Consider the following 14,642-nt stretch of genomic DNA (forward strand, 5'->3'; position numbering starts at 1 on the left):
ATTGCATTATCCTCTTGAATAAAAATCGTTCGTTCGTTCGCTCGTTCTTCTTTTTTGGGGGGAAGTGGGTGGGGTGGGGTGGGGACTGGGGGTGCGGGGGGTTGAGATCCCCTCGTTCTCTCTCTCCCTCCCGTCCCCCCTCATCTCTCTCTCTCTCTCTCTCTTGCTTCCTCTGTCCATTTCAGGCGCTCAAAAGACGAAGCGCATGTGTCTGTCACACATCATGAAGACCTGAATGTGCGACGTCAGGCTTTTACTGTGTGTCCCCTCTCCAGGGGCCTGTGACATATATGAAATAAACCATCTCTCTCTCTCCATCTCTCTCTCTCTCTGTATATCTCTGTCTCTCCCTGTACGTGACTGTCTGTCTGTCTGCCTCTCTCACTCTGTGTGTGTGTGTGTGTGTGTGTGTGTGTGTGTGTGTGTGTGTGTGTGTGTGTGTGTGCGTGTGTGTGTGTGTGTGTGCGTGCGCGCGCGCGCGTGTGTGTGTGTGTGTCATTTTTTTCCTTTTTTGACTCACTTGTGTAAACAAAGTGAGTCTATGTTTTAACCCGGTGTTCGGTTGTCTGTGTGTGTGTGTGTGTGTGTGTGTGTGTGTGTCTGTGTGTCTGTGTGTCTGTGTGTCCGTGGTAAACTTTAACATTGCCATTTTCTCTGCAAATACTTTGTCAGTTGACACCAAATTAGGCATAAAAATAGGAAAAATCCAGTTCTTTCCAGTCATCTTGTTTAAAACAATATTGCACCTCTGGGATGGGCACAAAAAAATAAAAAATGAAGCCTAATCATATGCAAACTGCATTTACTGTTATATTTATATTTTTTGTACTCTCTAAACTTGGCACTTTGATCTGATATTCTGACCCAACAACAAGAGCAGTCATTATTTTCATTTTTTGTTCGAACAGGAACTTCTTTTGCTAAGCATGGAAGTTTTATTTATTTTGCAAACGTATTGGTGAAGATAGTAAAAAAGGGAAATTAATCTGTACTTATGCCGGGGGCTTAATTTGCTTTAAACTGATCTTTCTCATCTTAAACATTACATTTTGAAATTATACTCAGTACATAAAAAGCTTGTGTATTTTACTCTCAGTGTACAGGGCTTTCACTATGTTCATTCGCCCAAGTGGTCTTTTTCGGAAAATACTAAAATCAATACGACGAGTGGAATTTATAGATCTGTTGGCTAAGCCCTGAAGTTCATGTGCAAAAAATAATGATTGGGTACACATATTTATAAACATTCAAAGCGCGTGCTCATAGGCCTATTCAGTCTTGCGAACGCGAACGACGCCATTTTGTTTCAAGTTGTTGACCTGCCCGTTCAATCCAAAATTCAATTGACATTACACGATAACATGTGATGGAAAGTTGGAGAAGGAGACCGTTAAATATTTATTCAGAGAAAGATTTGTGAACGCCTCATCACTTACTGGATTATGCCCGAAACTGCCATAAAATTATCCACAGAATCAGTCGGTATTCACAGTTAAAAATTGTAACCATGCGAGTTAATACCCTTGAATTGATGAAACAAAAAAAATTCCAGTCTTGACTTTTCTCAAAAAGAAGTCCTTTTCACTTCATACGACGTTTAGAAGTACTTGTACTTGGCTCTACATGTTCTTAGTTTAACAAAATACTCAATTTTCATATCAACTTTAAAACTATAAAACTGGAATGAACATAAAAGAGAAATTGAATCGACCGTGTCAACTGGTGTAACTAAACTTGTACATCTATCTAGATCCAGAGAAAACGGCTAAATGTTGCAGTGTGATTGCGGCGATAGCCACGTCTTCTTTACCGAGGACTTAAAAATAATTTTTTTATTGTCGTTAAAGATTTTTTGAATGCCCAAGATACACCAGAATCATATGATTTGAACAGCGTTCTCACTGCGAATACTGCAATCGATTTATCGCCCTTTAAAAAAAGCATGTTTAAATTAAATACTATATTTTTGAGCATCAGTACAGGTGGCACGATAGTGCAATGGGTAAGACAGTTTCTTCTCATTCGAATACCTGGGGTTCGCTACTGCTGTTGGAATTTCTTTTTTTCTTGTTCTTTTAACCCGAAGTTTTATAATAACATATACAGAACCCTTTTTAACGAATAGATTTTTGGCTCAAGTGTGTAAACAATGTGAGCCTATATCTTTTCTTTGCATTTTTTCCAAATCGTGAAGCATCGTGGGATAGCGTCGCGTCGTTCGATCGAGGATCAAGAAGGTGGGTGGATGTATCAGTGTTTGCTAAGTACGAAGTTAGTGAAAGAAAACGTTAAAAGATGTCTTTTATTGTGTACAAGTTTTGTCAAATGTTTATCTTTATTCAGGTGACTGTTGTGTTACTGCTAGACAGATAGGCATGATGTTAAGAGTAAATGAAAACAGAAGAAATCTGATCGTGTGGGTCGTTTTTTCGACCGGTTTGGCAACCAACCTTCTCTGATAGAAAGCCGTGACATTTAATAATAATAATTATTATTATTATAATAATGATAGTAATACTAATAACAATTTTGTTTCCTCATAAGTTGTGTCACACCGCTAAAGTAATACACACAAAAATCAGTTTGATGATTGTGGCTGTTGAACTCAAGTTGTATGAGATAATAATATGTCAGTCCATCGTGTAACCCCCCAAAAAAAACAACAACAACAACACAACAACAACAAACAAACAAAAAAACAACTAAAATAATAGATATACATACATACATACATACATACATATATATATATATATATATATATATATATATATATATATATATATGTGTGTGTGTGTGTGTGTGTGTGTGTGTGTGTCCAATCTCTGTGAATATGATGCCACATTGAGTAACTGAGCTGGACTTACAACCATGAAATTATTTTATAATGTTATGATTAAAATTTTACTTAGAAATCAGTCATTCTCAGTCTCATTGTTTTATTTCATGCACATTATAAACAGAAACAAAAACAACATATAATAATGGAAATTATGATAATGGATACTTTTATAGCACACTATCCAGAAATCTGGTGTAGGTGCTGTACAAAAACACTTTTGTTTACATAACACATTAGATCAATGTTACATACACACTACAAAATATCACACACACACACACACACACACACACACACACACACAATGAATACATACATTTTACAAGTATACATGTGCACCTAACACTAACAGCTAGTGAGCTACCCACAACGCATTGTTTTGTCAGCGAGTTTGGCAACGTTCTCTGAGCTACTAACAGATATATATATATATATATATATATATTTATATATATATATATTTGTCCAAACTCTGTGAATGTGATGCCTCCTTGAGTAACTGGACTGGACTTAAAATGATGAATTTATATTATAATGTTATGATTAAAATGTTAACACTTTTATTTGCATAACACATTAGATCAGTGTTACATACACACAGCAAAATGTGATTCAGTCACACACACAACACAAGCACACACACACACACACACACACACACACACACACACACACACAAAATGGATACATACATTTCAACATAACAGTGTACCTAACAGCTACCCACAACACATAGGCACGCACAAATATACATAAACAGACGTGCGTGATGATACCTCTTCCCTATCATCTTTATATATATATATATATATATATATATATATATATACATACATATATATATATATATATATATATATATATGTGTGTGTGTGTGTGTGTGTGTGTGTGTGTGTGTGTGTATATATATATATAGAGAGAGAGAGAGAGAGAGAGAGTTTTACATTACACTTACAGTTTCAGTTTCACGTATATACTAAAATGTAAATTGTTACTGTTTGTGATTGACAGGATATATGACAGGATACATGACAGAGTTGCCCTTTCACTGTGAAAGGTAAGATCTTTTCTCTTTAGATGGCTGGCACAGTACACAACAAATGACTACAGTTTCTGATGTTTAGTGTTTAGTTGAAACATGGCTATGAATAGTATGATCAGTTGATGTGCCTGGCTCTCTCTCCACTTGTCTGTCATTCAGCTCTTGCATAATAATGTGAAATATAATTTTTTATAGAGATAGATACACGTCTCTCTCCAACAACAATGCTGCATGCCTTGTGTCAGTTATGACTACGATTGTCGAATGTTGTTGCTGCTTATTTATATATCATTATATGTTTATGTGTACCTAGTTCATACCAGTTACAGCTTTCCACATAGAACATACATTTAGTAAAACAAAATATGCTATGCCACCTCTCCCTCTTCAACACCCAGTTAAAGTTTATATTAAAATTGTGTGAAATATACTGTGTAGAGTTGAATTGTGTTAAATGTACATATGATATATTACATTAACATACATGTTAGCACACACACACATGCACACGCACACACACACACACACACACACACACACACACACACACACACACATATATATATATATATATATATATATATATATATGTATAATTATCATTTTACATGATCGACTGACATATTATCTTATACAAGTTCAACAGCCACAATCATCAAATGGATTTTTTGTGCCTATTACTTTAGTTATGTGATACAACTTTTGAGAAAAAAAGTTATTAGTAAATACTATCATTATCATCATTAAGATTCTTATTAACTGTTACAGTTATAGATCAGACAAGGTTGCCAAACTGGTGGACAAAACTGTGTTGTGGGTTGCTGTTAGTGTTAGGTGCACATGTATGTTAAAATGCATCGCGTTTTGTATGTGTGAGTGTTAGTCACATTTTGTTGTGTGTATGTTACTATGTAACATTAATCTAATGTGTTACATATTCAAAACTCAAAAGTGTTTGTGATTGACAGGATATATGACAGGATTGAGGATACATGACAGATTTGCCCTTTCACTGTGAACACTGAAAGGTAATATACAAGTTGTAACATGTATGTAGATATATATCTATATAGATAGATACATACATTGATAAATATACATATAAAATATACATGCATGTATATACATATACATGTAAATACACTTGCATAGAATAGATAGATATATAGATAGATATATAGATAATAAGATATATGTGAGTTTTAGGGTACAAATTCAAGTCAATTATAGATTATTTCATGTGGCAGTCTCATTACCTCAAAAAAATGAGAGAGAAAATATTTGCTACAGGGACAGACACAGGGCAGCAAAAGGTGGAAAGGTGTCAGTATGTTCCCCTCACCTGCATCATCAGTGAACTTGACCATCATTAACATTATTATTAACTGTTTCGGCTATAGATCAGAGAAGGTTGCCAAACTGGCTGACAAAACTGTGTTGTGGGTAGCTGTTAGTGTTAGGTGCACATGTATGTTAAAATGTATGTATCCATTTTGTATGTGTGGGTATGTGTGTTAGTCACATTTTGTTGTGTGTATGTAGCATTGATCTAATGTGTTATATAAACAAAAGTGTTTGTGATTGACAGGATTATATGACAGGATCCATGACAGACTTGCCCTTTCACTGTGAACACTGAAAGGTAAGATCATCTTTTCTCTTTAGATGGCTAGCACAGTATGTAAGAAATGACCTCAATTTCTTATATTTAGTGTTTAGTTGAAACATGGCTATGAATAGTATGATCATTATCATCATTAATATTATTAATATTAACTGTTACGGCTATAGATCAGAGAAGGTTGCCAAACTGGCTGACAAGACTGTGTTGTGGGTAGCTGTTAGTGTTAGGTGCACATGTATGTTAAAATGTATGTATGCATTTTGTGTATATTCTATATCTTTATTTAAATATACAAGTTGTAACATGTATGTAGAACTTAAATATAGATAGATAGAGATACATTGATTGATAGATATACATATAAAATACACATGCCTGTATACACATATACATGTAAAATACACTTGCATATATTTGACAGATAGATAGATACAGATATAGATAATAAGATATATGTGAGTTTTAGGGTACAAATTCAAGTCAATTATAGATTATTTCATGTAGCAGTCTCATTATCTCAAAAGAATGAGAGAGAAAACATTTGCCATCAGAGTAGACACAGGGCAGCAAAAGGTGGAACACTGCTGTGTGGCACCAATCCTATGTCATCTCCATCTGGAAAGGTGTCAGTATGTTCCCCTCACCTGCATCATCAGTGAACTTGACCATGACATGTCTTAGGCCAATGACAATTGGAATGATATTCTTCATTGATTAATGTAAACTTGTAGTTGTATGTAGTATATTATACCTGTTCCACAGGATACCATTCATGAAAATTTCATCAGCTATGCTTTATAATTAACAGTTGCAAATGTTTGTTATGTTTTTTTTTTTATATCAAGCAGATGATGACAGGCAGACCACTTAAGAATAGACTTTTAACCAGCATAAAGTTTCTGGTGTTTTGTTGTTGTTTTTTTTCCTTATATTTTTTTCAGATTCGTTGATAAATATTTCGATACTATGATAATGTGAAAACTTAGAATGGCAGAAGTTTTGTGTGAGAATGTAAGTTTTACTTTTATTAAGATCATACATTAAAATAAAGGATGTGAAATCACAAATGGAATACAGTCAAAATAGGTTATAAATATGATCTGACCTACTATTAATATATTCACAATTTACAAACATAAATATTCTGAACATGTTCATTTCAGCTGCTGCTTATCATCGTATGCTGCAGAGACCGGCAGAGTCTGAGAGTGTGTGTGAATCAGATTCGCATGATTACTTGCAATTGTTTGGTAAGTGGATTTTTATTTTCTTTAATTTGTAAACAGTGTAATCACTTCTTAATGTGAGCATTTCAAATGTTCAGGCTTTTAGTTTTAACATTCTGTTATTATTTGTCTTAAATCTTATGGCCCAAAATCTGATTTGGTATCCAGTTTTTGTGACATGCTCTTTGAAATTATAACTTGATTATTTAGCTTTTAAGAGATCTGTTTTATTGCTTCATGCATTCAACATAATATTAATATACCACTTTGGTGCGAACATCATGTTTACATTTGCTTTTTTTATGTTAAGTTTTATACACTGTTCATAACATTCACACTGTGACATGTTTCAGTTAAACTGACTCTTGAATGACAGTAACTTAAAATTTAAAGCATTTAAACTACTTCTCTGAAGGCAACAACAACAGCAACAAGTGAACAACAACAACAACAAACAAGTGAACAAAAACAACAACAACAAAATTTAAAAAAAGGAAACACAAAATAAACTTATTTTAAACAAGAGATAACATTTTTTTTTTAACATTTACATGAAGTTGAGAACTTCACAACTTATCTTTCCCTGTCTTTCAAAAGCTGTAAACAGAAGAGGAGGAGGTAAGTGTCAACATTGTTTTGTCCATAAAAAAGTATGCATCAATAACTATGCAAACTTCTCATAGATGCAATCAACATAATATGTTGAAAGGGAAGAAAGTCAGAAAAACCATAACAACAAATAACATTTGTGTTGTAGAATTAGTCCCCAAAATGTTGCAAATATGCAAGTTAGGGTAAAAGATACCATATTTTCAACAACAACAAAATATTAGTTGGAATTTGTAAATTTAAACAGGTTTTTGCAGATTATTAAAAATATTTGCAGCTGAAATTAGTGAAAAGTTCACAACAGATAAAATGCAAATTTAGAATTTTTCCTTTCATCACTTCACTACCATTCCACAGCAAATTTTTTTTACAATATCCTAAAGTAAAATGCAAAATATAAGTATGTGGTTGTTTTGGATAATTCCAGTAACTACATTAGAGATAAATAGAAACAAGTCATTACACAGAACAAAACAAAAACAGGAAACAGTTGTCACATGACCTGCTTAACATCATGACAATAACTAAACAGCTGAACTGTTTTTAAAGCACTTTTTAGCAGATGTGATATCAGTCTGACCCAAATATGTAATGAAATGAGTGAATAAACCACATAAGATGAACATGCAAAACAGTCAGTAAGATTTTGATATTTAACAGCTTAATGTGTCTGAAAGGTAATTTGCTCACAACTTTACACTGTGATGTTGTGATGTTATCTCTTTTATGAAGTGCCAAGCAGCCAAGTCAGGTAAATTACTCTTGATGACTGCTGTTTAGCATCTTGATCTTGTTTCCCCTTATCTATTTTCACCATGTAGAAAAAGATGGGTGATCTTGTATATTGCTCATATTGTTTGATTTTTCTTCTTTTTTTCACAACATGGACAGTTTCATCTAAGTTTCTCACCAACTAAATAAAACTGAACAAGACTGGTCCAGCTGATTCCTGTAACACTTCTGAATATTTATTGCACTGTTGTACAGCATTTATTTAGTGGAAACTGGAATATCTCTTTCTTTTCTTTGTTGAATCATTGAGTTGCCTAACAACTGTGTTGTTACAGCTTCTTCAATAAAAAGTCTTCACCATTTAAAAGAAAAACTAACGTGGTAAATAGGTGTTCACTTTCAGTTTGTGTGTTAGGAACAGGAAAATCACCTATTCTGGCATTGAATTTCTCTACAGGTTATGGACAGTTGTAAGGTGGATGATTCTTTATTACCTGGTCTGAAAATTATGGTAATACTAACTAAAGGTAACTTTTTACAATCAATGAATCAGGTTGTGTGGTTTATGCGGCTAGAACATTTAATTCAGACTGATGAGGCCAAACCATCGGTATATTAAATTTTATTTGACAGGTACTGAAGACAGCAACTTTTTGGAATCAGCTTATTTGAGCAACTATAGGATTAACAGTTTTTAAAACAATAAAAGTATTCATTTGTACATTAAACTGTATACAGTTTGAAACAGTTTTCATATCCAGTTATTGGTTTTTTTTCTCTTTACTTTTACTCTTTGTTTTAGTAAGTGTTGCTGAATTGCATCTATACTTTGAATCTGCATGTTGTCAGACAACATACATTCTCCTGTTAAAATGGATTGTGAAAAGCGCATTCAATGTGAGGTTTGTCAAAAGGTGTTTAAAAGCACAACCACTGTAGTTAAACACAAATGCCCCTATTGTAGGTTTTGTGGTAAAGTTTTTTCAACATTTCAGCGGTTTCAGTCACACAAATGTTCATGCTTGCAGACATCACCTGTTACTTCCATTGAGCAACACAACATTGCATTCACCCCTGTGCAGACTGAATGGCAGGTACAGAAATGTGAGCAGTTACATTTGGTGTTCAAATGCAGCCTTCCCTCTGTAGAACCCAAAGTTGAGGCAGGAGCACCCAAACAGATCATCAGTATAAGGGGGGATGGAAACTCTTTTTTCCGCTGTTTGAGCCTGGCAGTCTGTGGGTGTCAAAGAACATTCTTTGACCCCTTCACTTTTCTAAGTGCTGTTGTTGCTAGATCACGGATCTGAAGAACATGTGTCTGTTCTGTGGGTAGAGTTTGATGATGAAGGTGTCAGGAAAAAGACCCGTGAACAGAACAAACAGCTCTACACACAGAACATCAACACAAAGTGGACTCCTGTCTTCCAAAGTGTGAAGCAGTTTCGTGTTGGAAAACGTCAGAACGTTGCAGTTCTGCATAGACAGTTCCCTTTGACGGCTTACTCTGCTATCACCATCCACAAGTCACAGGGCTCCACACTGGAGAACGTGGCAGTGTCGTTTCAGGGAGCAGCACACCACCATCTAGTGTATGTGGCTCTCAGCAGAGCCAGAACTATGGCTGGTCTCCACCTGCTTGACTTTGATCCAAAGAAGATCAGAGTGTCACCAAAAGTCAAGCAGGAAATGGAAAGACTGAGACAAGAACCTGTTGTGCCCTGTCTGACTGATCTTCAGCAGTTTTCCACCACAGGGTTTGTGATTGTGTTTCACAACAGCCGATCACTTCACAAACACATTGCTGATCTCCGTGCAGACAGGAACTTGCTACAAGCAAGCCTCATGTTTATTTTTGAAACATGGGAGCATGAACAGGATGACCCGGAACACTACAAGATTGCAGATTTTACTGTGGTTGCCAGAAACACAGCTTCAGTGAAAGGCTGTCGTTCACATGCTGGTACACTTGTTTACACCAGAGATCACAGTCTGCCATTCAGTAGCAGTGCTAGCCAGAAGTGCAGCAGTGGCATTGAAATCACTGTGGTTGATGCCAGTACCAGCGTTAGAGGACTGGTTGTTGTTGGGATCTACTGTCCTCCACATGTCAGCATCACAGTTTTGTGTGCAGAACTCAGAGCAGTTATTCAGCAGGAGCTCACAAGTCACACTCATGTTATCATTGGAGGAGACTTCAACAGTGATGCTTCCCGTGGACTGCCTAGACCTCTTCAGGAGTTCTGTGAACAGTTCAGTCTGCAACAGCTGATCAAAGATCCCACCACAGACTATGACACTGGATCTGGTTCTCACAAATGTGCCTGAGCCAACTCCTGCTAGTGTACTGGAGTTGTGGTACTCCGATCATAAGCCATGTTGGATAGTGTATCTATATTGAAATCAGGATGGGACTTTTTTTCGTTTTTTTTTTAGGCCTGGGAACCTTCCTTTTAAGTAATGATGGTTCTTGTGTGTGTGGTCTGGTGGTCAACCTTTTATCTCTTAATATATTTGATGTCATTACTCTTGCTTATGAGTATGACATGCTCTCTGTGTCTGTGTATCATCATCAGGTTTCTCATCTGTTGTAGAGTTATTGAGAAAGATAGTTGGATAGGTATAGATATGTATGAAATATTTCTGTTTTATTCTTATGTGACGGGGTGGTAAGGTGGTGTTAGAGAAGGTGAAGACAGGTATAAGGTGTTAGCAGAAGAGAGCTGCAGCCAGGCAAGGTAGACTCGGGAAGGCGGTGCGCCGGTTTTTCTTCTTTTATTCTCTCATTCTTCCAGACCAGGAGAGTTCTCTATTTGTCTGGCACTCGCTCACTCCTTATATTCTGTTCCGCCGAACCGCAAAGCCAGCGCCGCGAAGCGACTCACGAAACCGGCCCTCCGTGAGCCTTGAGGGGCCAAGCTTGTGTTTGTTTGACCAAATTTGGCGGCTTCTGACTTTCGGCTCGGGGAACTAACATAGACATATTATATATCACACAAAACTACAAGAAACGAGCATTTTCTTAAGCTAAACCATTTTCTACAAAAATAATGTAGTTAAAAACTAAACAAAAAGAGTCACTGAATGAACGAGCTTTTAACGAGTTCATGTATCATTTTTGTACATTGCAACAATTAAAACGTCGCGATATGTAATATAATTGCAACAGTTAAGTAACTGAAAATCCTGAATTTTCAACTATATAAAAATCATCTATAGAATCTGCTTCTAGAGTAAAGATTTTTTATGTCAAAATTCAAGAGAAAACTCAACGGACAGCTCCCGTGTCGGCACCGGTTGGGGTGCTTTTGGCACTTGTGATCGACAATGAAATACTTCGTTTAAACCAACTACAACACAACTATACATGTATGATGCGAATCAGATTGATAACAGAAATGCAAACATCTGCAAGACACGCTATAAAAATGTCTAGGTATTGTAAAAACGTATTTTGCTCAAATCGGCACTGACGAATTCCAATGGCTTGAAGAAGAGAGAGTTTTGTGGGGCCGAAATACTGTCAGAAATTTCGTACTATCGCATGCCTATAACTTAGGTGTACACGGAAAGCGATACACGAGAAGAAAGCTTAATCATTTACATTGTAATGCACAATCTAAATTCCACGGCAGCTATATCGATTTATAGAAAACAAGGTATTTTATATGTTTCAACTGAGTGGATTTCGAAGATCGCGCCAAAATTCATTGACATAAATATTAGTTTAAAAGAGTTATAGGCTACCTGGCCAAATGATATCATTACAGTTGAGAAGTATGATCTTTCTGAAGTCCAATAACATAAAAACTATAATCTCATCTATAAGGAAGTGTTTATAATTTAACAAATGGATGAAAATCATCATGCGGTTCCGTGTAAAGGGAGATAACTTGTGACCGATTTACAACTTCCTTGTTAACCTTCAGCGAGTCACAAAAGTCGTCTGCTAAGCTGGCCCAACGAAGATTGTAGCCAATCCGGCTACACTTATCATAACATAATAGGGATGAAACATAAAAGGTACTCATTCCTTTTTGTCTTGTTTTGGGTGGGGGTGGGGGGAATTAAATTTTTCACTTGAGATTGACATACAATGATTCATTTTAAGATTCTGAAATGTTAACAAATGATACATGCTTTTTAACATATCATTGTCAGTGTATCTTTTTTTTTTACGAAAGGTGAGGGGGTGCGGTGAACAGTATAATGAATTGATGTTTACCTTTTTATATATGTCACAGGTTTCCAGTCCTGAAATTCAAACTGTTACAGTAACCTGGGCTTGAAACTAATTGTTCTTTTGTTGTGTGTGTTTGGAAAAGCATACTCAATTATGATACTTGATAGAATAGGTAAATCCAACAGTCACTGGCTGGCACCATAAAATTTTATCATTACAAAGTTTAAGTGTCCAGTTCAGCTTCAAGTATCTGCCATTAAACGGGTTGATAGATCAGATACATAACAAGTAGAAGTTTACACTCGCATATTAATTGACATTTGATCACATGCAGCCACAGCAGAAGCTTTGGACACTTGTGCATGTTGTTTGCACAAAACAGTGCGTTGCTGTGTTGGCATGCACTTTTTCTTAAATAGATGCCTTGATCAGGAAATTTGGGATTGTTAAAAAAACTTGCTTCACATATATGATGTAGATCTATAGCTCTTTCTCGTGAGATGGTCCATTCTAATTTGAAGAGGGTTTGTGGTGTGGAGGGTATACTGCCTTGTACTGGTGTTGTAGGCATGGAATTATGGTTAATCAGCAGACAGTGAAATGTCAATAAAAATTGTAGCATAAGAAGAAGACCAGATTTAAATGCTTAAACAGAATCCATTGTTTTACTTTTTTTTCTTTAAATTGCAAACTATTCAGTAAACATTAGTGCTAATATATTGTGTTTTACAAAGTGAGCTTCACATTGGTTTGTATATGACATTCTGACAAATGAATACATGAATAAACTTGATATGTTACTACCCCATGGAACTGATACCTTGTCGTGGTGGGGTAGCTTGAGTGCTTCAGTGACCTGTCGAGCTATGTCATTTGATGTGTCACATGCCTGGTAGGGCCTCCCATGCTGGACAGGTTGTGGGTATTTGTTCCACAAACTATACCAGCTGGCATGATGCACGCATTTTTGGGTTTCCCTTGCTGAAAAGGTTGTATGGTAGAAGCCCGACAAAATTCAGTTGCAAACACATGTCTTTGCATATTTATCTCTTATGACTGACAATTCGTCGTCCTTCTGTTTCAGGAAATGGACATCAGCTAGGACAGGAACAACAGAATCTTCTGTGAGAAAACCTGTATGCTTTTGATCTAAATAAACACAATACAATACAACATCATAAGCCTCTGTTGCTTGATCAGTTGATGTTTGGTTTGTTGAAGGTGCTGTTTGTGTGCCCCTGTGGGGATGTCAGGGACTCTTTCCATTAAAATACTATGCCCACCCTCTGGAAACCCTCTCCTGAAAATTTATCATTTTATATGTCACTTTTCCTTTTCTGTCATTTATTACTTCAGCCATGCTATTCATTCCCATCCATTTTTTTCAAGATAGCCATGATTATTTATTTTTCTGGACTTCATAATTGTGCATTCTTGCAAAGCTGTATTCAAATTTGGACCTAGGATATACGAGTTGCCTGCTGGCATTTTTTTTGTTTTCTATGCCTGTTATGTACAATTTGCGTATTATGTATAATTATGTCAATGTTCAGGTTTGATTGGTTTACTCTATCGATAGATTAATGGAAAGGCCAATTTGATGCATGTAGTTATATGTGCATGCATACGACTATTCATGCACACACACACACACACACACACACACACACACACACACACACACAAAATCCCTCCCCCCACACCCCCTTTTTTTTTTTTATACAAGATCAAGATCAATATTATATGACACACAGTCACACACAAATTGTTTTTTTTTTTAATGGCTAACTCATGTTCAAGATTTTAAATCCCAAAACTAAGTTCATGGCAGAAACTATATTACATATTTAATTCAGCATTTTTATGAATGAGAAGTAGCCAAAATGAAAACCATCACTGTGGTGATTGATATTCAGTGTCCCAACACATTTACCACTCTGAATAAAGTCCACAACTTGCTGCAACACAAGCAGCCATTACTTACATCTAACCGAAGTCACGCTTACCAAAAATAAACAACAAAAAACAATAATAATAATGATATTAAAATAAGATAAATGAAGATATCTTATTTTAATATCTAACCAAAGTCACACCTACCAAAAAAAAAAAAAAATGATAATGATATTAAGATAAATAAATGAAAACAAGAACATCACTACAGTTAAAGCATTTCAGCTAAAAAGCTGGCCCAGTGCTTCCCTCATTGAACGACAAGCAACCTCCAGGTTGATGACCACTCCCTCCAACCACCTGAGCTCATCTTCTTCCACCACCAGTCAGTCATTTCAGAAACCATTTCCATCAGTACATTCAAAATGTCAGTTTCTCAAGATGGTGGCATTAGAACAAACTCATATATGTGCTAAACCACGTCTACCACA

General features: G+C 35.8%; 1 long non-coding RNA gene across 2 annotated transcripts in view; it reads left to right on the forward strand.

Moving 5' to 3' along the window:
- The first annotated feature begins 519 nt into the window (after positions 1–519).
- The window catches only part of LOC143299107 (uncharacterized), a 14,631-nt gene continuing 508 nt past the window's right edge, over positions 520–14,642 (forward strand). Inside the window, exons 1-6 of one of the 2 annotated variants that reach the window (XR_013057475.1) lie at positions 520–2,237; positions 3,854–3,899; positions 4,853–4,912; positions 5,473–5,526; positions 6,672–6,758; positions 13,343–14,642. The exon at positions 13,343–14,642 is cut by the window's right edge and continues 508 nt beyond it. This is a non-coding gene — a long non-coding RNA (uncharacterized LOC143299107). Of the gene's footprint in view, positions 2,238–3,853; positions 3,900–4,852; positions 4,913–5,472; positions 5,527–6,671; positions 7,202–13,342 lie in introns of those variants that run through there. The other variant, XR_013057474.1, reaches the window with a different exon arrangement.

Source organism: Babylonia areolata, chromosome 24, assembly GCF_041734735.1.
Source record: "Babylonia areolata isolate BAREFJ2019XMU chromosome 24, ASM4173473v1, whole genome shotgun sequence".
Lineage (NCBI taxonomy): Eukaryota > Metazoa > Mollusca > Gastropoda > Neogastropoda > Buccinidae > Babylonia > Babylonia areolata.